This window comes from Lactuca sativa, chromosome 4 (assembly GCF_002870075.4).
Source record: "Lactuca sativa cultivar Salinas chromosome 4, Lsat_Salinas_v11, whole genome shotgun sequence".
Taxonomy (NCBI): Eukaryota; Viridiplantae; Streptophyta; class Magnoliopsida; order Asterales; family Asteraceae; genus Lactuca; species Lactuca sativa.
In genome coordinates this window covers 131,427,146-131,451,369 of record NC_056626.2, presented here as the reverse complement: position 1 = coordinate 131,451,369, position 24,224 = coordinate 131,427,146, and positions in this window count along the sequence as shown.

The following is a 24,224-nucleotide window of genomic DNA, read 5'->3' as shown; positions in this document are numbered from 1 at the left end:
AAATAATATTTCTCGCCATTTCAGACGAGTAATAGCATTTATTCAAATCTAACATTAACCTATTATTAAGTAATAAAGAATAAACTCCTATCTTGGTAACAAGTTATGCTTTCCTATTTCCCATGATTAAGTTTATCTTCCCGTGTTGCACTTTCTCACTTTTTCTTAGGCCCTACAAATCAGTACGAATGTGAATACCACAACCTGTATTATGCACCCAAGAATTAGTATCCAATGAGTTATTAGACAATATAGTGTAAATACCTGCATGGGTGGGTTTAACTTTCCCATCCTTTACATCCTGAAAGTATTTGGGACGCATTCGTTTCCAGTGCCCCTTTTCCTGGCAGTAGAAGCCTTGTGCCTCCTTTTGGTTTGAAGAAGGAGGAATGGAATCTTTCTTGGTTCCACTTGAATAGGAGTCATCAAGAGACTTTCCCTTGGTACCCTTCGAAGGGGTCTTCCTCTTCTTCCCCTTTCCCTGCCTGATTCCCAAAACAGGAGCAGTATTAAGAGTAGGAGTAACAACTAATTTACCTTTAAGGCCACTTTCAGCGGTCCTTACAAGTCCTTGAAGCTTACTTAGTGTGACTTCCTCCTTGTTCATATGATAAGTCATACGAAACCGATCATAACTTGGAGGTAAGGAATGGAGAATGATGTCAATCGCCATGTCCTCAGGGAAGTCCACATTAAGCTTCAATAACCAGTACACAAACCTTTGCATTTTCTGCAAGTGACCGGTGAGGGATTCTCCGTCCTTCATCCTAGCTGTTATCATGGAGGAAATGATTTCATAGCTCTCCTGACGAGTACTCTGATGGTATCTATCCATCATATCCTGGTGAATCTCAAAACGGTAGAAATCTTCATAGGATTTCTGTAGTTTTGCTGTCATTGTGGCCAGCATGTTGCAAGACATCTTAGTGGCATCTTTCTCATGGGTAGTGTACTCAGCAATGTCCTCAGGAGTAGCAGTCAACTCAATGATAACCTTTAGCTCCTTATCGAGGACATACTATTTGCCCTCATAGCGAGTAATCATTCTGATGTTCCTAATCCATTCATTGAAATTGGAATCATCAAAAGTGACTTTCCCACACAAGTTCATTAGGGAAAAGGAGCATGTAGGGTTTGAGCTAGTAGCAGTGTTGGACGACATCTAAAAGAAAGGAAGACAAGTTTTATTAGATAAAGAGTCCTTAATAAGTCACCCAAATGAAATATTAAGGCTAGGACCCAACAAACTATTTATAGTTAGAAGAGGGATGCCGTAATCCAAGCAATAAAATATTTGAAGGTAGGTAAATGAGGATTTACCAATTTCCACCACAAAAACGAAATAGATTATTAAGTTTTATTGGATTTGAAATTCCTAGATCTTTTGAGATACATTGAACTTTCAATGGCATGTTTGAATCTCGATTGTGCCCTCTCAAGTTTGTGATTGGGATGTCGAGGATCACAAATAAGGTGTGAATAACCATGGAAATTGACTTGGTACCCTTAACTTTTATCACCTAATCGATGTGCCGGTTAACCACACGCGCTCCATCGATCTATGATAAAATTAAGTTACCCATTGCCACTCTTACTAGTCCTTGTTAGTGTGCCGATTAACCACACACACTCCACTAACAACTTGGTAAGGTACAAAGTGTAGTTTCATGGGTTAACACCTATTTCACATTTTCCTAAAGTAAATAAGATTGGGAATTATTAAAGTATAGTTACTTTATAATATCATTATACTTTTTATGAGCATTAAGGTCCTATCCTACCCGCTCGACTAACGACCCTCCACCAGTCAAGGAAGCGGTGGGTGAGAGTGGATACCCATTAAACAGCCATTTTATAGGCAGTAACCTTATACCCCCTTATAGACCGGCTTCGTGAATGAGGCCTACAAACGGTAAGACTGACTTATTCTTATACATATCACTATTTAAGCTTTTATTATAATAATAGTATCAGGGTTGAATTTTAAACTTTTAAAATCCTAAATTTCAATTTGGAATTAAAGTATTAGGGTGTAAGGCTTTACAAATTCCAAAACTTGAGGGCAAGTATTGAAACTATTCAAGACTTTTCATTTCATAACTTATGAGCTTAATGGTCCATTAAAATGAAGACTCTTCATTTTATGTAACCTCTTATTCTTTAATAACACTTTTAAAGAAGTGACTTTTGTTTATCCATAACTTGAGGACAAGTTATGGACTCTATCATTAGGCATTAAAATCAAGAATCATACTAACAAGCAAGTTACACATAATTCCTATGATCTTCTAAAACTCCTAAGTATAAACATTCATATCAAAAAATTTCAAGAATCCTATTAACGAATATAAAACTTGAAATTTGATAATAACCATTGAATATGGATTAGAATAATCATTACCGCTTCAAAAAAAATTATAACTCCAAAACAGTTTAGGGTAATGATCCTAGTCCATTTCTAGCAACAAAAGTCAAAAATCTGCTCAGATGGCCTTCTACTCGTCGAGTGCATGATCCTACTCGACGAGTAGGATGAATTTACTCATGGACTCGTCGAGTCCCCCCATGGACTCGGCGAGTTCATACAAACAATGAACAGTTTTCGACTTTTTCAAGCAGTTTGCATCAAGTATACAGAAAACAAGCCTAGGCTCTGATACAACTGATGGGTTTTGAGCATTCGAACACTCGTATGGTGTACAATGAACCCTAGAAACCTTGGATTTATGTTTTCTCTAATATACATGCAAATTTCATTTTCCAAGGTTTACATCCTAAATAGCATGTTATGGGGAACTTGTAATACAAAAATCAAGAAGAATAACATACCTTTTAGTAGCTTGGATTCCTTGATGACATTGTGAGCCTAGCACCCAAATGTGATGCCTCAAATGCTTCACACAACACCAAAACACTTGGAATAACTTGATAGATATTCACTATGACACAAAATCGGCTTGACCTCTTCTTCTAACACTTAGTGCCGATTTTGGAAGCCTATAGGGTCCTTTTATAGTTGTGTCACTAGTAGGGTTACCACATGTAAATCCTAATTGACATGGCTTTTCATTTCCCATGGTCCATGGGTTTATAACCCCCATGGACTATCCATGGAGCACCTTATGGGTTTTAGCCCAACTCCATAAACCATGGATCATTAGCCCACTATATAAGAATTGATGATTTACACAATCAACCCCATATATTTAATTAGTCTCCTTTAGATCACCGAATTAATTCTAAATTAATTCTTGACTAATACTAATTAAATAATATTATTAATATATTAGAACTTATAATATATTAATAAACCTTAAGTGTCCTTTTTCTCATTTTGTCTATCCAAGCGTTGCAATGCCATCCAACCCAAATGGACCATGTCGGGTCGGGTCAAGTACATACCAAATATAGTTATGGACTTAGACACTATATCCAACATGATCTTTATCGAGTGATCTAGTATCCTAAAGAAACCCTTAGGCACTTTGTAAGCAGGTTTGGTAGGGAAGCCTTAAACATACCAAACATTGACATGGTCAATGTCGTAGAAGCCTTTAAAGTGGGCCTAAAGAAGGATTATTCATTCTACAAAGACCTTGTGATAACTCCATGCAAGCGAATGGATGAAGTCAGAAGTACAACATTGAGATTCATCGGTATAGAAAAAGACAAATAAATTCAAAAGACGGCCAGTACAACAAATTCCTATAATAATCCTAAAAGGAAGGTCGAATCCTTAGCGTAAACGATGAAGGGGGGGGGAGACGAATTTCCTAAGATTACTGATTATTATTTTTCTATGAATGTTTTAGGTCTGATCTTTTCAATGCAAGATCTTGATGACAAAGCAAGGTGGCCAAGGAAAAGAGAGAAATCAAGCGTTTAGAAGGAAAAATCTAAGTGGTACGCATATCACGAAGATTTTGGACACAACACTGAGGACTGTATGCCCTTAGCAAGGATCCCATCCTTCAAACGTCTAGTAAATAAATGTTATTTCCAGAGGATCAAATATATGTGGAACTTCTTAGTCTGCAACAAAGAGAAGCAAAAGTATTCAAGACATAAAGGGATGAAAGACTTCGAAAGAACACGCCGGTAACAAACAAAAAATAGATCACCTTTAATGAAAAAGACAAGCAAAACATCCAAGATACTCATTATGATGGATTGGTGGTAACCTGTTACATCGCCAATTGTTTTGTCAAAAGGAACCTGGTAGATGAAGGATCCTCAGTGAACAACATACTTTTAGATGTTTTGGCCAAGATAAACATCCCAGAATTCGAAATAATCAAATAATCCTTAGTACTAATAGGATTTAGGAGTGAAATGAAGCTCACCATTGGGGAAATCAAGTTATCTATCTACATCGAAGGGGTAAATTCTATGCAACACTTTTTGTTATTAATGCTTTATCTTCCTACAATGTCATATTAGGTAGGCCCTGGATCTATGACACGAAAGAAGTTCCATCGACGTACCATCAATGCATCAAAATGCCTACCCCATGGGGGAGAATGAAGATCATCAGTGATCAATAGGAGTTTAATAGTTTTATAATATCTCGATGCAGTCTTCCATAGTACCATGAAAAGCGAGAAATTAAAGCAGAGGGCACGAGACATGCTAGAAGAAAAAGAACAAGACATAAAATAAGTGTCCTTGAACCTTGAGCATACTAAAGCCAAATTCCTCATAGGATCCTTAATTCCAAAAGAAATCGAGAAAGACCTAGTAAATTTCTTAAAAGATAAAAGAAAAACCTTTGCATAGAAACTTGAAGACATGATAGGTATAGATAAAGCAATTATAAATCACAAACTCAATATAGATCCTTCTTTCAGGCTTATAAGTCAAAAAATAAGGAAATTTGCACAAGAGAGGAGCCAAATCATCCAAGTGGAAGTTGAAAAACTTGTTAAACATGAATGATCAAATTGGTAAAGCTCCCAAGATGGTTAGCCAACATGATGGTAGTACAAAATAAGAACGGAAAATAGAGAGTGTGTGTGGACACATGGATCCCAATAAGGCTTGCCCTAAAGATCCTTTCGTTTTGCCAGACATCGACTCTATGATAGATTCAAGAGCAGGACATGAGTTACTAACATTCATGGATGCCTCTATTAGGTTCCAACAAATTCAAATGGAACCATGTGATCAAGAGGATATTTCCTTCAAAACCATAAAAGGTATATATAAAAGGATCTTGAGAGATCGGAGTAAAAGACTAATTGAACTTAGTTAGAGTACCTACTTGGATAAGGTGCTGAAGAGATTCAGCATGCAGGACTCCAAGAAAGGAGAGTTACCCATCCAGAGTAACGCTAGATTGAGTAAGACACAAAGCCCTAGCACTGAGGCTGAGATAACAGAAATGAGTCAAATACCTTATGCTTCGGCTGTAGGATTGATCATGCATGCTATGACGTGTACTCGACCAGATGTAGCCTTTGCCCTGAGCATGGTTAGCATGTATCAGGCGAACCCTGGCAAGGCACACTGGACTGCAGTAAAGAATATCCTCAAGTACCTACGGAGGACTAAGGATTGGGTCCTTACCCTCGGTGGGAGTGATGACTTGAGAGTTGTAGGGTATAGTGATGCTAGTTTCCAGACTGATAGGGATAATTTCCGCTCTCAGTCGGGCTGGGTCTTTACCCTAAATGGAGGAGAAATTTCTTGGAAGAGTTCCAAGCAAGAGACAGTGGCTGATTCAACTTGTGAATCAGAGTATATTGAAGCTAGCGAGGCGGAAAAGGAGGCGATATGGCTGAAGAACTTCATTGGAGACCTTGGAGTTGTACCAGCTATTAAAGAGCCAATGGAAATTTTTTGTGATAGTGAAAGTGCTGTTTCCTTAGCCAAGGAACCAAGGGATCACGGGAGATCCAGACACATCGACAGAAAATACCATTTTATCAGACATCGAATAGAAGAAGGACTCCTCATGGCAAAGAGGGTATCATCGGACGAGAACTTAGCAGATCCCCTCACGAAGGGACTGACTCGGGTTAAGCATCTTCAGCATGCTCGGAGCATAGGGCTGAAGGATGATATTAGATTTGGTAGTTAGATAACCTTGAAATTTGTAAAGTGTAATTGACATTAGATGATGAATAAAAGGTGTTTTATTTATGAGTAAAGTGTTGCTATCTCTTGTCGATCGTTTACTATATTTCTTTTGCATTTTTTGACTTCCAGAATAATTTTGTTTGGTATAACATATTATTGAAACCTCCACAGTCGGTCATATGTCGGAAGTAGGTATGAATCAAGACTGTCATGATTGGTTGCAGAGGTCTAAGGAGTTGGACAAGGCACACTCACTGGAATCACTTCATGGAATTCTATCTCGAATGATCGTGAGACGGTAATATCATATAATTCTTCAAACCTAGAGATATGATTTGTTACTTACAAGTTGGTTATGCATTGATTGTACGAAAACGCATTGGTAACTCGATGTTATAAAACGTGCTTTTGTGTATAATTCAATGAGTGGTAGAACAAACATATGAGTCGAAGTTTATATGTTCCTTCTTGGATTAGAAGCTGATATCTGGGCCCCTCGATGATTTTGTTTTGACCTATGTACCGGGCCCGGTCAGAACTAAGTTGATGTGTTCAATTAAGTTCTTTGTCAAACAAACCGGAAATCGACAAACAGACTGCTGGACAATAAGTAAGACATTGTTCCATGTATTTGTCCGGCTGATATCTAGAACAGAGGATTATATGATCACTAATCTTAAATGTTGTATCAACATCTTCTCAGTTCTAAGAGACCTTGAAAGAGCTACGATTGCCAGTCGGTTCCTGAAGTACTGGAGTTATAGTTATTAGACTTATCCAAGTGGGAGACTGTTGGATAAGGTGTCTAAGTCCATAACTATTTCTGGTTAGTACTTGACCCGACCCGGCATGGTCCATTTGGGTTGCATGGCACCATGCAATTGGATAGACTAAATGAGAGGAATAACACTTGGAGATTATTAATATGTTATAAGTTCTAATATATTAATAATATTATTTGATTAGTTTGATCAAAGAATTAATTTGGAATTAATTAAGTGATCAAAAGATAACTAATTAACTATATGGGTTGATTATGTCAATCATTCATATCTTGTATAGTGGGCTAAGAGGCTCCATGGATTATCAAGTTGGGTTCTACCCATAGGATGCTCCATGGATGCTCCATGGGAGTTACAAACCCATGGGTCATAGAAATGAAGAGTCATGACACATTAGGGTTTATATGGTGTAACCCTAGATGTGCAACACTATATAAGGATCCCATTCTCCACCAAAATCGACTACACATAAGAAACAAGAGGGCTAGGCCGATTTCAAGAAGTGTGTATTCTCTCAAAAGTCTTTCCAAGAGCATTTGGTGTTGTGTGAAGCATTTGAGGCATCACACTTGGGGTGCTAGGCTCACAAGGTTTCTAGGAACATAAGCAACAACAAGGTAAGTTATTCTATCTTTCATTCAAGTTAAAATTGTTCCCCCATGTATGCTAGATAGGAATATATAACCTTGGAATTCAACTTTGCATGATAATTAGACAAACATAGATCCAAGGTTATTAGGGTTGCATGTGCACTTAGGAAGTGTTAGAATGCTCAAAACCCATCAATCATAAGATAAGGTCTATAACAAATTCAAAATCATATGGACTGAACTTGTTCAATCTTGCTTTCTTGCCTTCTGGCAACACAAGGGCCTACCCTGTTTTTCCAAGTTACTAAGCAGCTCACCCTCGCTTATCAATGAACTTTCAATGATCAAAGTGCTTTGCCTTATTCAATCAAATGAGAACTCATAGGACTCACATGCATAGTTAACTTAACTGTAACAAGCACAAAAATGAGAAAATGTCAACACGATAGGTTCGCACCTCAACTCGTGTGCTAGTGATAAACCATAGGTTTATGCTTGATTAGTTCTTGAAACTATTCAAGATCATTAAGATTCCCTTGTCAAGAAACATTCCATGAAAAACAAATATTCAAGAGTTAGTGTAGGTTCTTATCAAGAAAAACACTTCATATAATTGGTCTTAGTTGGTATTTGTCTTATCTAATACATCACATCTACCAATTTCAAATGTGCAAGAGTAAGATAAATTTTCTACTCCACATTTCATGAGGTGTTATAAACCTACTCAGAACATGTTAATCAAGGTACAACTTGGATTAACTAGAGTATAACTCTAAAACTTTGATATTCGAACAAAGTATGACTCATCCTTTTGATTTTAACCATTTCAAAAATTCCCAATTCCTCTTCTTAGCCATACAAATGCACTAAGATGTCCTTAGAGGATCAATTGTAATATGGTTCCATAATCATTAGGATGATCATAAAACATGATACTAAATTACTCTCCTTTCCTTTCAGATTGGAGAAACTTTTATCTTTCTGCCTAATTGATCCTTCTTATTCGTTCTACTATACATTGAAACTTTTTCAATGATTTAGAATTAGACTTAATCTTGTAAGCATAACCATATTTACTAAACTTTTAGTAAATCATGACGAATAGTCTTATCGTTCTTTGTGGTGGACCAGACTAGTGCATAGTAATGTGTACTAGATCTCCTAGTCCTTCACTTGACTCACATCTTCATGTGAAAAAGGAACTAGTCTTAATTTCCCAAAGACAAAGATTCTCATTCATCAAATAATACAAGTCATATGACTTCAAGTTTCTATCCAATTGAAACTTGGTTGATGAGAATCTTTCCTTATTTGATAGCTTTTAGAAACTACCACAAACGAAAGAATCAAATCCATTTTTTTCAATATTGCTAAAAATATATAAACACCAATTTTCACAAATGGCATTGCATGGAAATATAAAATTAGAGAAAATCAAAATTTTCTTTATTTATAAAAATGCGGAAAAACTTCTCCTTACAACGCAATTACAAATGAAAACTATGTTACTAAATATTTCTAAGCGATCTATCATAACTCCTAAGCAGCAGCTCAAAAGTCCGATCATCGAAACATGCAATCTAAATCCATCTCTTTGCGATCATACTCAACCTACTCTTCATTTAAACTTCCTTTATTTTCTTAGATTATACAAAACATCAAAATGCAATCTTATCAATCATGTATTAAGAATCTATAAACAGGAACTTAATAGAGTTAGATAGTGGACTTACCTGAAGTAGAGTCATACAATTTGACTTTAGCATCCTTGCGATCCTTCAGGTAGATACGGCAGCTTCGCATCCAATGCCCCTTCTTTTGGCAATAGAAACAAACGATGTAACCTTGGCCGATCCTTTCCATTGGGAAGAGAAAAATTTTCTGGACTTCCAATATTGTCATTGTTAATGTCCATGGAAGTTTGGGAGGTAGATCTTCCATTCAAATTTGCTTTACCAGTGCACCAAATCATTGTTGATTCAGCAGCAATTAGCAAATTGATGAGGGTCACATCGTGGTCTGTCATATAGTAGTCTTTTATGAACTTGCTATATAACTTAGGTAGTGATTGAAGAACCAAGTCAACAGCCAACTTCCTCCAGACAATGACACCCAACATCCCTAGTCTATCAATGTGTGACTTCATCGCCAGGATGTGTGCACATACAGATTTACCATCTTCGTGTTTGCTTGCCAACAGGGCTTGAGTGATCTTGAACTTTTCAAGTCGACGAACACGTGGGTTAGGGAGAACTATTGGAGGAGGTGGAGGAAGAGAAGCTCCATCAAAGCACGAGGAAGGGATTCATCTTTCACCTTGATCATCACGTGGAATATCATCTTCATGAGCAAAGATTTTTCCAAAGGATTGAGGAAGACCATAGTTGTCAAAACTAGACATCTACAAACGGGGAGAAATCCAAGTTAGTTTATTCAAGTCCTTAATATAACACCCAAATGAAGTATTAAGGCTAGGACCCAACACAATAATTCACAATTCGGAAGAGGGATGTCGTAATCCAATTGCAAATTATTTGAAGGTAGGTAAATGATGATTTTCCAATTCCACCACGAAAATGAAATTTTAAACGAATTAGGTTTTAAATGAAGTTCTTAGATCTTTTGAGATTCATTGAACTTTTCAATGGCATGTTTAATCTCGATTATTCCCTTCAAGTTTGTGACTGCGATACCAAGGATCAGAAACAAGGTGTGAATAACCATGCAAATTAGCTTGGTACTCTTGATGCCATTTATCACCTAATCAATGTGCCAGTCAACCACAAACGCTCCATTGATCTAAAGGACCACGGAAGAACACATTGATCACAAAACAAAAAGGAGATCACCTTCAATGAAGCGGATAGACAAGATATCCAGGATCTTCACCATGACAGATTAGTGATTACTCTCTACATCACCAATCATTTCGTCAGAAGCATCCTCGTCGATAGAGGATCCTCGGTTAACATCATACTCCTGGACTCATTTAAAAGAATGAACACACTGGAGGCTAAGATAGTTGCAAGATCCTTAGTGTTGATCAGATTTAGCGGCGAAACCAAGCACATCATCGACAAGATAAAGCTACCGTGACAACTAGAAAATTTTGGATCCAACAAGGTCTAAGATGTATTATGTGTATAAGTCAATCCACAACGTAACTTTGTTGTAATAAAAATTTGAAAGCCAAAAGGGCATTATTCGTATAAGCAAATATATATATATATATATATATATATATATATATATATATATATATATATATATATATATATATATATATATATATATATATATATATATATATATGCTTTAAAAATCATACTTGTAATGAGCCTTTGAAAGTAAACAAGTTAGAACCAATCATATATTACACTTTGCTTTAGAGTTTTCGACCTAATACCCCACCAACCTAATGATTTCGGTTTGCACTAGGACCGAAATCACAAGTGATTTTGGTTGGAACATAGACCAAAATCACATGTGATTTCGGTTGGTGCATAGGCCGAAATCACATATGATTTTGGTGTTTTCTATGGAGTTTTCGGTGGGAATAAAGAGAAAAGGAAGGTTGACTTGTTGACTTGATGTTTCATCAGTTTCCTATAAGATTTATTACCCAACAAATATCCTTGCATTTAACCAACAGGTAACTAAGCAAATATCCCATCACTTTTCCTTCTTTAATTAAGGTCGAAATCACCTCCACAAACCCCACCATTTCCATATCTAGCTTCTTTTTGTTAATCCACCTTTCTCTCAAGGTTCAAGTCCAAAGCTTCCAAGGATTAATTCTCCAAGCTTATTCTAAGAATTTAGATAAGCTTTTCTTGCTAATCTAGTGTTTTTATACACTTTCATGTTACTTTCATCCTATTTACAGACATTATTATGTGTTAAAACCATTAGGATAATAGCATTTCCAAGGAACTTCATCAACCCCATTCAAGTGTTTAGGCTTGGAAATCTTCACATCATCTCTTCAAACAACCCACAACCACTCTCAAGGTGAGTTCATACCCCCACATTTTCTAGTTTTTTCATGTTTTTAGGGGGGGGGGGGGGGGAATACAAGTAAAAAATTGGTTTATCACACAAATACTTGCATGTTTCAAGTTAATGTTAAATATAAGACATTCTTTGCATGAGATATGGTTATCACTAGCTTTTATATAAATATTTATGATATATTAGTTTTGAAATGTAAAACTAACAAAAACATAAGATAATCTATTTTATAAAATCATAAGAAAAACTATGATTGAAAAACTACATGGTTTTTGAAGCGTTTTACCCAAAACATAGTTTTCTACCAAAAACGGGTACATTCTAGTTATTTCACCATTTTGTGGGTTACAACCCAAAAATATGATGTTTTGACCATGCATTTTGAAACTAGACAAGATAAATACTATGTATTTATATAAATGATTATATAAATAGTTTCGACAAACAAACATGATAAACTATAACTGGAATAGTTTAGAAGTCACAATCACTACATTTTCATTTCGGAAGAAACATATAATTCTTTAAAGGTATAACTATTTCATTTACAAGAAAAAGTGGTTTTCAGTACCTACCAATGTACACACTAAAGTCCTGAATTATAACCAAAGTCTCTTATAGGGAGAGCATGACACTTGTGTATAGATTTGTATGGGATTGACAACCCTGCACCTCAGTTGTTAGCTATAATTAGACCGGCGAATCTTGGGTGACAAATGTCATAACAGTTCTGATGCTCGAAGAACGTCGTTCAGGCCACTAGTTACGTTAGTATGCTTATAATAACTCACATAGGGTATTAACAAAACATTTGGTTTACGGGTTAGCATACATTCAAGTAGTTTTATATAAAGATAAAACTTCATAACACCATTTTTTCAGTACAACATTTCATACATTTTTTTAGTCTTGCGATTTAAGACTTACAGCTCATTTTTAAAGAAAATATTGAATTTTCTTGAAGTATACACTATCGTTTTACATGAAACAGTTATAAAATCCTTCTCATACAAAATGCCTATGAACTCATCAAATTTATTGTTGACACTTTTCAAAATCATTTGTATTCTCAAGAAATCAGTAAACAGGTAACCAAAGAGCTTTTGGAGGATGGGGCATCGCCGCATCACGTTATTTTTTTTCATATGCAATTGATGTCAAGAAAACAATGTTTTGAGTACAATGTAAACTTATTAAATATTCAATACAATGGTTGTAATGCTTTGATCACTATTATTCAATTGTTATGATGTTGTACATGAAAGTCGTCCGCTCCCAGACAATTTCGTCGTTCTGGTTTGTGGGTGTTACAGATTGGCATCAGAGCATTGTTTATAGTGAACTAAGTATATCAGCACACGTAAGATATATAACTAAAAATACAATGGGGCTAAACCACTCTGACTAAGAAGTATTCTTTTAAAATATAATAATATTTTTATAAAAAGTATACATACATGCATACCTACTAGAAATAGTGTCTTAATAAGAACTATATAAAAATTATTTAGAGGAGTTAAACACTACGATTAAGCCTAGACAATTATGTAATCATATGTTGGATACATATAGCCTGATCAAATATATTTATACGAGATATGACCAACATGTGTTTAGGAATGGTCGTGGTGGGTAACGAATCTAAAACTTACCAACCCTATATACCAAAAAACTCTAGAATCAAACATAAAGATTAAAAATACTATTGGAGTATTTTAGAACACTATAGGATCATACACTTAAACCCTTCATGTATTTCTCATATCTCTATTCTCGCACAGACGCCATGGTAGGATTTCACATGCCCGGAGACCCCTATTTCCCTAACTAGGGAAATGGTGGGTTGATCGAAGAGGATCCTGAGGAAATAATGGAAGAAGAACCCGAAGAAGATCTCGAAGAGGATCAAAAGGAGGAGGAAGAAGAAGATGAGGAAGAGGAAGATGAGGACTCGGACGCAAATTCTAAAGTCATTAATACACTTTATGTCGGTCGAGTCCCCGCACATCGTCTAGGCTACTAGGGACCCACGCCCCATTGGGCAGAGAACATCGAAAGGTGGAGCAGGCAACAACACCAGCGTTCACCATACGACATGAAGCGAGGTTTCTATAACCTCAGTCACAGAGGTCCCGCAGATAGGGCCCTCCCTGTCATGGTTCAACGAATCTCACACCTCGGGGATCAGACTAGGGCATCGGTGAATCAGATCATTGAGCTGGGGGGCGCTGCTGAGACCAATGACACATGAAACTGATGGCTTGAGAGGGACTACCCCTGGAAATGTCATCTCATTGATCACCTCTAGGAGGACCTCACCACCTCTCGGGTGGAAGTGAGGGAATACTAAGAGAGGCACTCGACTCTCGAGGAGAGGGTGATTACAGCCGAGCGTCGGATGGCGTAGATGCAGGCCTCCATTACTTCATCCCATGGCCCGCAGGAGACTACCCGCCATGACTAGTGCTTATATTACTCACGTCTTGATTTTATTTACAAGTAAGCATTAGTACTACTCTTTCATGTAGACCTTCTTAAAGGTCAATTTTCAAAAAACTATGTACTAGTACCATATTGTCAATGAAATTGGTATGCATTTTTCTTATTTCATTGGATGTTGCTATTTGTTATGCAATTGTTTACTTGTTATAGTAAATTTCGTTTGAGAATTTGTTGCAAATTTCAATAACAACGAGACTTGATACATACATAAACAAGGAATTCTATTACGGTAATGTCTGATTCATAAACTCTTATCAAAGACTTATCATTTTTCCACCATTAAATATTATAGCAGATGTATGTCACCAAGAAAGTCAAATAGGCGCAAGAACAACACACCAACAGCCCCACCACCGCCGTTGTGTTCCAGGCTACTGTAACAACCGTTGTGGCTACTGCCGTGGCCCAAATACGCAGTAACAACAATGGAAGCGGAAACAAAACTAAAAGTTCTAATCAAGGTGAAAACCAAGGGCACCTGCGACTGTGCTCTTACAAAGAATTCATGAAATGCAAGCCCAGGACCTAACATGGTGACGGCAGGGTCGTTACCTTGACAAGATGGTTTGAAAAGACCAAGTCCATATTCGAAATTTGTGAATGCCCGGACGAGTTCAAAGTCAAATATGTCGCATGTACATTTGCGGACTCGGCCTTGTCGTCGTGGAATGACCACGTTAAAACTCTGATTCTAGCTGTGGCAAACGCCATGAGTTGGGAGAACTTGAAAGTTATGATGCTCGAGGAATACTGTCCAAGGAGTGACATACAGAAACTGGAGCAAGAGTTGTGGTAACATTTCATGAAGGGGTCCGATATTGCCACATACACTACTCGATTTAATGATCTGGCATTACATTTGGGGGCTATCCCCTTAGATCTAGGGAATGGTCATATCCGCCAACCTAAGCACCCTCGAATGTGCCAAGCATTTGACACAAACTCTTGTCGACCAGGGATTCGTCAAGGCATCATAACCCCACGCCCGAACAACCAAAACAGGGAGACGACAATCGAAAATTCAGGAACAAAAAGAAGGGTCAACCCGCCCAAGACTCGGCGATCACTACCCCTATCGCCCCTGTGCCAGCTAAGCAATACGCTGGAACTCTTCCGAAATGTGACTAGTGTAACTACCATCACCATGGAGCCTGTCGAGACCTACAATGTAACAATTGCAACAATAAGGGTCACACAACCCATTTCTACAAAGCACCACCACAACAAACCACCCAAGCCCCTAATGTTGGGTTGAGTCGTACTTCCTACGGTTGCGGCAAGACGCGACATTCCAAGAAAGATTGCCTAAAGGCACAAAATATAAATAGCAGAAACATGGGAAGTGTTCTAGCGATGGGGCATGAGGAGGCCATGAGGGATCCCACCGTGGTTACTGGCACGTTTCTCCTAAATAACTCATACGCATGCATACTTTTCGATAGTGGTGCGAAGAAAAGTTTTATGAGCCAGCAGTTTAAACACTTACTCAAAAAGAAACCCCAATCGTTAAATGAAACATTCACCATAGAAATGGCCAATGGAAAAAACAGAAAGCACTAAAGATATATACATAGGATGCACTCTAGCTCTAAAAAACCATTCCTTCCAAATCGACCTAATGTCGGTCACAATAAGTAGCTTTGACATTACCATTGGCATAGAATGGTTATATCCTCACAATGCCAATATTATGTGTTACAAAAAGGTTGTTCGACTTAACATACCAAATAGCGAAACCCTCGTCATTTATGGAGACGAACCCGACATGAATATACAAATCATCTCTTGCATCAAAGTTCAGAAGTATCTACGCAAGGAATACCATGCCTTCTTAGCCCACATGGTGGAGGAGAAATGAGAAGCGAAAGAAATCAAGGATATTCCTGAAGTCTGTAACTTTCCCGATCTATTCCCAGAAAACCTTCTGGTAATACCACACATACGCCAAGTCGAGTTTAGAATCGACTTGATTCTGGAGCCACCTCCGTAGCCAAATCCCTATCCGCCTAGCACCTGCTGAAATACAGGAACTGTCCAGCCAATTGAATGAACTATTAAGCAAAGGATTCATCCGACCGAGCTTCTCACCTTGGGGAGCACCGATCTTGTTCGTGAAAAAGAAGGACGGATCTTTCCGCATGTGCATGGACTATTGAGAACTAAACAAGCTCATTATCAAGAACCGTTATCCCCTACCTCGAATTGACGACTTATTTGACCAACTTCAAGGATCAAGCTACATCTCAAAGATTGATCTAAGGTTAGGGTACCATCAACTGCGAATTCAGGAGGAAGATATTCCTAAGACGGCATTCAGAACTCACTACGGTCACTACGAGTTTGTGGTGATGCCCTTTGGTTCGACTAATGCGCCTGTAGTGTCCACGGAGTTAATGAACCGAGTGTTCCGACCTTACCTGGATAAATTTGTGATAATATTCATCGATGGCTTACTAATCAATTCACGAAGTAAGGAAGAACATAGTCATCACCTACGCCAGGTTTTGGAGACATTAAGGGCAGAAAAGCTATACGCAAAGTTCTCGAAATGTGAATTCTAGATTCGAAAGGTACACTTCTTGGGACACGTAGTCAGTGAGAAAGAAATACACGTGGACCCCTCCAAAGTCAAGGAGATTGAAAACTGGGCAACACCAAGAACACCGACAGAGATACGCCAGTTTTTGGGCCTTGCTGGCTACTACCGAAAATTCATACAAAACTTCTCTAAGATTGCAAAGCCAATCACTACCTTGACTTAGAAGGGAGTGACTTTCTGTTGGGGGAATAAACAAGAAGCCACCTTCCAAACACTTAAACACGCCATGTGTAGTGCTCCAATATTGTCCCACCCAAAAGGGACCGAAGACTGTGGTCTACTATGATACTTCCAAATAGGCCTAGGATGTGTGCTTATGTAAAGAGGAAAGGTCATCCGCTATGCCTCGAGACAACTCAAGACTCATAAGGTCAATTACACCATGCACGACCTCGGATTAAGTGCAGTGATGTTTGCCCTGAAAATCTAGAGACACTACCTGTATGGTACCAAATGCACCATCTTCACAAATCATAAGAGTCTACAGCACATCCTCAATCAAAAGGATCTCAACATGAGACAACGACAATGGGTTGAACTGCTAAATGAATTCGAATGCGAAATTCGTTATCATCTGGGCAAGGCCAACGTAGTAGCTGACGCCCTATGTCGGAAAGAATACTCGGGCCGTTGAGTAAGACCATTAACCATGACCATCCATTCACACCTATCCACACATATCAAGGAGGCGCAGCTAAAAGCCTTGAAACCCGAGAACGTCGTAGGTGAGGCATTGCAGGGAATGGATAAAAACCTTAAAGTTAAAGATGATGGATCTCGTTACCTCATGGACCAAATCTGGACACTGAGATTCGGCAGGTACAAACACGTAGTCATGAATGTGGCTCACAAGACAAACTACTCCATCCATCCTGGTTCAGACAAGATGTATCTGGACTTCAAGAAACTTTATTGATGGCCAAACATGAAGGAAGAGATCGCTACCTATGTGGGCAAGTGGCTGACTTATGCCAAGGTTAAGGTAGAATATCAAAGCCCTCGTGTTTGCTTCAGCAACCGGACATACCCAAGTGAAAGTGGGAGCGGATAACCATAGACTTCATAACTAAGCTGCCCAAGACAACGGGTGGACTTGACAACCTCTAGGTGATCGTCGATAGGTTAACCAAATTCGCACACTTCCTACCAATAAAAGAGACTGACAAGATGGAGAAGCTAACAAGGACGTACATTAAAGAAATCGTGCGACTACATGGGGTGCCAACATCCATCATCTCCGACCAGGATAGTAGATTCACCTCACAGTTTTGGCAATCCTTACAGAGGTCCTTAGGGCCCAAACTCGACTTGAGTACAACCTATCACCCTCAAACTGAAGGCCAAAGCGAGAGAACCATACAAACACTAGAAGACATGTTGAGAGCTTGTGTAATAGACTTTGGTAAATCCTGGGATACCCATTTACCATTCATCGAATTCTCCTACAATAACATCTATCGTACTAGCATCAAAATCGCTCCGTTCGAAGCCCTCTATGGGCACAAGTGCAGATCACCTTTATGCTGGGCTAAAGTGGGTTACATGCAGCTAGCAAGAAGACAAGTGCCCAATAACACTCTCACCAGCCTGGAGATCATATGGGAAACTATGGAGAAGATTGTTCATATCCGTGAACGATTAAAGGCATCTCAGGTTCGGCAAAAGTGTTATGCCGATAAGTGACGAAAACCCTTGGAGTTCCAGGTTGGTGATTGCGTTTTGTTGAAGGTATCACCCTGTAAGGGATGATTCGTTTTGGCAAACGTGGGAAATTAAATCCAAGGTATATCAGGCCATTCGAGATCCTTTCCAGAATCAGCCCGGTAGCTTACAAAATTCAACTACCATAGGAACCTTCCACATGTCCAACATAAAGAAATGTCTATCCGACAAGACTCTTGTGGTCCCACTCGATGGAATCAAAGTAAACGAGAGTCTACACTTCATAGACGAACCTATGAAAATCATGGACATGGAGGTCAAAATGACGACACAAAGTCGCATACCCATATTGAAGGTCCTCTGGAACGCCAAGCGAGGGCCTGAATTCACTTGGGAATGGGAAGAACAAAAGAAACAAAAATAACAACAAATTTTCCTCTAAAACGTACTCTGTGTATATGTAAATCCACAACGTAACTTTGTTGCAATAATACTTTGAAATCCAAAAGGGAATTATTTGTATAAGCAAATATATATGCTTTAAAAATCATACTTGTAATGAGCCTTTGAAAGTCAACTAGTTAGAACAAATCATAAATTAAACTTTGCTTTAGAGTTTTCGGCCTAGTACCCCACCAACCTAGTGATTTCGGTTTGCACTAGGATCGAAATCACAAGTGATTTCGATTGGAACATACACCGAAATCTCATGTGATTTCAATTGGTGCATAGGCTGAAATCACATATAATTTTGGGTGTTTTAGATGGAGTTTTCAGTGGGAATAAAGAGAAAAGGAAGGCTGACTTCTTGACTTAATGTTTCATCAGTTTCCCGTAAGATTTATTACCCATCAAATATTTATGCCTTTAACCGATAGGGAACTAAGCAAACATCCCATCACTTTTCCTTCTTGAATTAAGGCCGAAATCACCTCCAGAAACCCCACCATTTCCATATCTTCTTTCTGTTAACTCCACATTTCTCTTAAGTTTCAAGTCCAAAGCCTCCAAGGATTAATTCTGTAACATCCCAAAAAGTTGTCATTTGTAGTCCCAGGGGATGGAAGGGTAAAGCCTTGAAGAACCCAAGGGCTAAATTGTAATTTTGGGACCAAGAGGAGTATGATGTGCGTACATAAGATACGCTGAGCGTACTAGGGTGCGCCCTAGTACGCTGGGCGTACTTATATTATAAGGAAACCCTAATAACCCGGTTTGGGAGCTATATAAACATCCTTATGGTTCATTTTCTCTCATCACTCTTAGCCTCCATCCTCCAGAAACGTCATGAACCCTAGTTCTTGTGTGAGAGTGTGAGTAAGTGGGTATTTTGAGCTCTTGGAGGTGAAGGCATTGCACCAAGAAGTTGGAGAAGAAGATTGGCTTGTAGATCTAAGTTGGTTTGTGTCCTAGAAGCTCCAGAACGTAAAAAGCTTAAAACTTTATGCTTGTATATCATAGATCTAGCCATTCTAGCATTTTGGAACCATATCTTGTCTCAAAAGTTCCAAGATGATGTATGTTGTTGTTTGGACGAGATGATCTGTCCTTCTAGATTCTTAATGGGGTGTTGAGTGATAAAAATGAGGTTCCAATGGTCTAAGAGGTCCCATGCATGTAGTATAAAGGTCTTAATGGATTAACACCTTGGATTAAGAACTTTCTGGACGTCCAAAGTGATAAAGTTAGAGACTTTATGAGTCCTAGGCATACTTGGTCGATGGATCTGAAGTTGGGCTTAAGTGCTTAAGCCATTAAGCACTTATGAGGATTTTTGTCAAACTCGCGTACGCCCCGCGTAGGAGGCAGTACGCCTAGTGTACTGGGTCAAGGGTCCCGCTTTCTAGTCAACGTGAAAAGGAGTATGCCCCGCATACCAAAGAAGTACGCCCCACGTACTCCCTCTGTTGGGCTTATGATATTTGGGCTTCGCGTATGGGGATGTTTAAGGACTAGTTGGGCTTGGGCCTTTTCTAGACTTTATGGATATCGTGTTTTGGGCCAAGTCTTGGTAATGGATCTTGGAATTAGGCCCAATTAGGCTGTTGGGCTCAATTTGAAAATTGGGCCAACAATGGGCCTTGTATATGAGGACTTGTGGATTGTGGATTTGGTATTAGGCCTTTGCCCAAATTAGAGGAAAGGCAAATTGGACTATTATTATAAGAAGGATTCTTGGTCAAGATTAATGTTCCCATTATTGACTTTTCTTCGTTATTTTGGGATAGTTCGAATTAGAGGTGAGTTATCCTCACTATATCAACAGGGTCTAAGGCACCAAGGCCAACCCTTTTCTCATACTGTATAATGGTATTTGTTTGATATGCTTATTGATCTTTTAGATCTGCGTACTGGTAATTAGGATGGTATTATGTTTAGTGACCTAGTTTAGGTCGGTATCCTGGTATATAGGATGATTCTATGTTTAGTGACCTGGTTTAGGTCGGTATCCTGGTTATAGGATGTTAGATTGGCTGTTGTCTATAGACTATATGTGATTATCTGTTATCTATGCACATGGTTGTTTGATCGGGGGGTGGGTCAAGGCGGGTCCTGCATTGTGTTGTAGGCGAACATACCCCAGGCGGACCGGATAGACTGTACACCCGGGAGGGCACATAGTCAGGTCGAAGGCCCGACAAGCGGTCCAGATAGGCTGAAGGCCCCGAGAGGGCGGTCCAGACGTGCCAAGGCTCGGAGAGTTGTCCAGATAGACTGAAGGCCCGATGTGGGTGGTCCAGTCATATTGTAGGCTCAGAGAGTGGACCAAGTGGACTGAAGGCCCAGTGCGGACGGACCAGTCACACTGTAGACTCGAGATGCATAGTTGTTCTGTATTGGTTTATATGATATGTTATGATGACGGTGATATAAGGTTGGTATTTTGGGGGTAACTGACTAAGCCTTCGAGCTTACATTTATCGATTATTGTTTCAGGTGCAGCGGATGACCGTGGGAAGGCGAAAGCGTGACCGTACACTTCCTCAGATTATGACTATGGTTTCTAGGAACTCTGATAGGAAACTATTTTGAAAACTAATTGTAATAACTTAATGGTTTTAATTGGTTGAAAAAGTTTTAATTTTGTGTGAATTTTATGGATGTTACAAATTCTCCAAGCTTATTCTTAGAATTTTGGTAAGCTTTTCTTGTAAATCTAGTGTTTTTATACACTTTCATATTACTTTAATCCTATTTATACATATTATTATGTGTTAAAACAATTAGGATAATATCATTTCCAAGGAAGTTCATCAACCCTATTCTAGTCTTTAGGCTTGGAAATCTTCACATCATAACTTCAAACAACCCATAACCACTCTCAATGTGAGTTCATACCCCCACATTTTCGAGTTTTTCATGTTTTTTTTTTGGGGGGGGTATACAAGTAAAAAATTGTTTTATCACACAAATACTTGCTTGTTTCGACTTTATGTTAAATATAAGACATTACTTGCAGGAGATATGGTTATCACTAGCTTTTATACAAATATTTGTTATATATTAGTTTTGAAATGCAAAACTAACAAAAACAAAACATAATCTATGTTATAAAATCATAAGAAAAATTATGATTGCTAAACTACATGGTTTTTGAAGCTTTTAACCCAAAACATAGTTTCCTAACAAAAAGGGGTACATTCTAGTTCTTTCACCATTTTGTGGGTTACAACCCAAAAATATGATGTTTTGACCATACATTTTGAAACTAGACAAGATAACTGCTATGTATTTATATAAATGATTATATAAATAGTCTCAACAAACAAACATGATAAACTATAATTGGTATAGTTTGGAAGTCGCATACACTACATATTCATTTCGGAAGCAACATATAATTATTTCATTTACAAGAAAAAGAGGTTTTCAGTTCACGTAAATCGGTTGATACCAGTTATGTGAGATTTGGCCTCACCGTACCTACCAGAGTACACACTAAAGTCCTGAATTATAACCAAAGTCTCTTGTAGGGAGAGCATGACACTTGTGTATTGATCTATACGGGATTGACAACCCCGCACCTCAGCTGTTAGCTACAGTTAGATCGGCCAGTACAGGGTGACAAATGTCGTAACAGTTCCGACGCCCGAAGAACGTCGTTCATGCCAATAGTCGCATTAGTATGGTTATAATAACTCACATAGGGTATTAACAAAGCATTTGGTTTACGGGTTAACATACATTCAAGTAGTTTTATATAAAGATAAAAGTTCATAACACCATTTTTCAGTACAACGTTGCTTACATTTTATTTAGTCTTTGGATTTAAGACTTATAGCTCATTTTTAAAAGAAAATATTGGATTTTCTAGAAGTATACACTATCATTTTACACGAAACAGTTAAAAAATCCTTCTCATACAAACACCTATAAACTCAGCAACTTAATTGTTGACACTTTTCAAAACCATCTGTATTCTCAGGAAATCAGTAAAGAGGTAACCAAAGAGTTTTTGGAGGATGGGGCGTCGTCGCATCACATTATTTAGTTTTGTCATATGCAATTGATGTCAAGAAAAAAATGTTTTGAGTAGAATGTAAACTTATTAAATGTTCAATACAATGGTTGTAAGTCTTTGATCGCTACTATTCAACTGTTATGATACTGTACATGAAAGTCATCTGCCCCCAGAAGTTTATGTCTTTCTGGTCTGGGGGTGTGACAGCTACCAATCTACATAGAGGGGGTAAACTCTGTACAACTTTTTGTGTAATTGATATATTATCCTCTTATAATGTCATACTAGGTAGAACATGGATCCACGAAATGAAGGCCACTCCATCAACATGTCATCAATGCATAAAGATGCCCACCCCATGGGGGACAGTAAGATCATAGGAAACCAACAAGAATCCAAGGAATGCTACAAGACTTCGATGATATCTTCAATGGTAAAATGAAAAGCATAGAAATTAAGGCAAAGGGCACGAGACAAGTTAGAAGAAAGAGAGCAAGGTATAAAAGAAGTTCCCCTGAACCTTAGGTATCCTGAAGCCAAATTTCTCATAGGATTCTCAATGCATGAACAACTCGAACATAACCTCATAAAGTTCCTCACGGCTAGAAGCAATACGTTTGCATGGAAGCATGAGGACAAGATAGGTAATGATAAAAGCATAATAACCCATAAACATAACATTGGTGCATCTTTCAGGCCGTTACATCTAGCCTACACTAGGTTCCTAGAGAAGACAATGTTGAAGCATATGCTTTGTCCAATCTAGGATCTTCCCTAAGGATCCTGCCAGAAACCAAGATCCCTATAACCCACGTATTGATCCTGGAAATTGAATATCCTTCCAAGAGACATAAGGATCCCATAAATCATGTGGAAAATACTAATGTCTCCACGATCGAATGTCCTGATCCGACAATTTAGCATCGGGATCCCGACATCAAGGATTCCTCTCCAACCTCAGGATCTTGGATCCAACCTAGTATGAAATACCTCCATAATGGCACGATCCCTAAGGAAGAGAAAAGCAAAACGCCATTCATAACAAGAATCTCAAGGTTTGCTATAATCTAAGGTAAGTTATACAAAAAATCTATAGTGGGTTCATACCTTAGTGCCTAGAAGATCATGAAGTTGCAGTGGTCCTAATGTATATACATGAAGGAGACTATGGCAACTACACTGGGGCAGATCCTTATGCTCCAAAGTGTTGAGAACATCATACTACTGACCAACCATGAAGAAAGATTCCTTCATTCATGCCCAAAAATGTGATGTTTTCATAGACATAGCAACATCCTGCATCAACCAGCAGAACAATTACACCCTATTATCTCCCCTTTGTCACTCATGAAATGGGGAAAGGATATAGTAGGTAAATTGCTAGTAGCCCCTGGAGGAAAGTTTTTCATGCTAGTCATGACTAACTACTTCTCAGAATGGATAGAAGTTGAATCCTTCGTCCAAGTAAGAGAGAAAGAGGTAGTTTCCTTCATCAAATGTAACATCTTGACCAGGTTCAGGATCCCTGTCGAAATTAT